A 3,280-nucleotide genomic window follows, 5' to 3' on the forward strand; every position below is an offset into this window, starting at 1 on the left:
GGCTGGAAAGTGGGCGGTCTTCAATCGAAAGGCTTCGTCTTCGGCTGGAAAGGGGCGGCGCGGAAGAAGAAGCGGGGAGAGAGAAAGGGTGAAAAAGAAAACGGGGGAAAGAAGAAAGATAAAAGGGGTTTTGTTTTTTTTAATGGTCATTACCGAAAGTTATATGATTAACTTTCAGTTTTGATCAATTGATTAATTTCGAAAGTTAATCATATAACTCTTGGTTTTGATCAATTGATTAATTCTGAAAGTTAATCATATAACTCTCGGTTTTGATCAATTAAATTCTGAGAGTGTCTAAATCTCTCGGTTTTAACATTTTTAGAATTAAATTTAAATAGATAAAACCGAGAGTGTTTGGTAAATCTCTCGGTTTTTATGGTTATTTCCGAAAGTTATATCATTAACTTTCGGTTTTACCACTTCACAATTTTTTAAATTAATTGGTTTCTTACCTTCTAATGACATTGAACAACATTAATTTAACACATTTGATATCCTTAAAAAAAATCCATATGATCAAACTATATACAAATGATTCATATGATAATTAAACAAAAACATACATACACTTCTCTATATAATCAAACTCAATCATAAACATTTTAACATTAAACATAACATCAATTTTTAAAATACAACAAAACACTTGATTATATTAGTAAGGAGTCTATATTGGAAGGTAAAAACCAATTAAATAAACAATTTGTCAAGTGGTATTTCCGAAAGTTATATCAATAACCTTCGGGAATAGCTATCAAAACCGAAAGTTTTAGATAAAACTCTCGGTCCTGACCTTAAACAGTATGTTTTTTGGGGAAGTGTAAAACCGAAAGTTATATCATTAACTTTCGGTTTTTATGGTAATTTCCGAAAGTTAATGATATAACTTTTGGTTTTACCACTTCACAATTTCTTTAATTAATTGGTTTTTCACCTTCTAATGACATTGAACAACATTAATTTAACACATTTGATATACTTAAAATATTGCACAATCCATATGATCAAAAATTACACACATTCATAAGATAATCAAACATAAACATTCATATACACTTCTCTATATAATCAAACACAATCATAAACATTTTAACATTAAACACAATATTAATTTTTAAAATACAACACAAACTTGAATATATTTGTTAGGAGTCTATATTGGAGGTAAAAAAATCAATTAATTTAACAATTTGTCAAGTGGTAAAACCGAAAGTTTATTTGAAACCTTTCGGTTTTGATGGGTATTTGCGAAAGTTTGAATAAACCTCTCGGTCCTCACCTTAAACATAATGTATTTTTGGAAGGGTCAAAACCGAAGGTTTTCAAATAAACCTTCGGTTTTGTCCCCTCCCAACACTTAGAAAATTTTCTATTTTTTAAATAAGGGTCAAAACCGAAGGTTTATTTGAAAACCTTCGGTTTTGTCCCTTCCCAACACTTAGAAAATTTTCTATTTTTTTAAACAAGGGTCAAAACCGAAGGTTTTCAAATAAACCTTCGGTTTTGTCCCTTCCCAACACTTAGAAAATTTTCTATTTTTTTTAAACAAGGGTCAAAACCGAAGGTTTTCAAATAAACCTTCGATTTTGTCCCTTCCCAACACTTATAAAATTTTATGTTTTTTTTAAACAAAGGTCAAAACCGAAGGTTTTCAAATAAACCTTCGGTTTTGTCCCTTACCAACACTTAGAAAATTTTTTGTTTTTTTTAAACAAGGGTCAATACCGAAGGTTTTCAAATAAACCTTCGGTTTTGTCCCTTCCCAGCACTTAGAAAATTTTCTGTTTTTTTTAACAAAGGTCAAAACCGAAGGTTTATTTGAAAACCTTCGGTTTTGTCCCTTCCCAACACTTAGAAAATTTTCTGTTTTTTTAAACAAAGGTCAAAACCAAAGGTTTTCAAATAAACCTTCGGTTTTGTCCCTTCCCAACAATTAGAAAATTTTCTATTTTTTAAATAAGGGTCAAAACCGAAGGTTTTCAAATAAATCTTCGGTTTTGTCCCTTCCTAACACTTAGAAAATTTTCTGTTTTTTGTAAACAAGGGTCAAAACCGAAGGTTTATTTGAAAACTTTCGATTTTGTCCCTTCCCAACACTTAGAAAATTTTTATTTTTTTTAAACAAGGGTCAAAACCGAAGGTTTTCAAATAAACCTTCGGTTTTGTCCCTTCCCAACACTTGGAAAATTTTCTGTTTTTTTTTTACAAGGGTCAAAACCGAAGGTTTATTTGAAAACATTTGGTTTTGTCCCTTCCCAACACTTAGAAAATTTTCTGTTTTTTTTAAACAAGGGTCAAAACCGAAGGTTTTCAAATAAACCTTTGGTTTTGTCCATTCCCAACACTTATAAAATTTTCTGTTTTTTTTAAACAATGGTCAAAACCGAAGGTTTTCAAATAAACCTTCGGTTTTGTCCCTTCCCAACACTTAGAAAATTTTCTGTTTTTTTTTAAACAATGATCAAAACCGAAGGTTTATTTGAAAACCTTTGGTTTTGACCATTAGTATTTTTTTAAACAAATGTCAAAACCGAATGTTTATTTGAAAACCTTCGAAATTACCCCTATTTTTTTGTTTAAAAGATACTATGTTATATAATTTTATCAAATAAAGGCAATATAATAAATAAAGAAAAAGAAACCCTAAACAACATTAATAAATCAAAACCAAATTAAAGGATAATAATAATACATTATTATGAAAGCTAAACACACCAAAATGTCATCATTCGTGTGCTTCTGCTTTTCATTCCCATCATATTGATGAAAAATCTCATCGGAAACGATATTACATAATTAGTCAACAATATAATCGAGAAATTAATTAGTAGATGTGGGGGGAGGAAGGGGTGGTTGTTTCTGCCTCTTCAACAATTCAATTTGCTGTTCGAGATTCTCCAATTTTTGTGCCATTTCAGCCCTGTCCGCTTTAATTTCATTAAGCATTTTCCCTCTTTCTGCATCCCTCAATCGGATTTCTTCCATTTCCAGCGTCATTTTTCTCACCTCTTCCTCATGTGCCGCAGTTTCTATTTGTGCTAGCAAATTCTGGTATGACCGAGACAATTTCTCCGGTGTACGCCGAATACTCATCCATGACTCACCCATCCTAAATGCATTTCATATATATATATATATATATATATATATATATATATATATATATATATATATATATATATATATATATATATATATATATATATATATATATATATATATATATCAAACACAATAATCAAAATATATAATTCATTTCACAAAATCTTAGAGAATC

The sequence above is a fragment of the Impatiens glandulifera genome, chromosome 4 (assembly GCF_907164915.1).
Source record: "Impatiens glandulifera chromosome 4, dImpGla2.1, whole genome shotgun sequence".
NCBI lineage: Eukaryota > Viridiplantae > Streptophyta > Magnoliopsida > Ericales > Balsaminaceae > Impatiens > Impatiens glandulifera.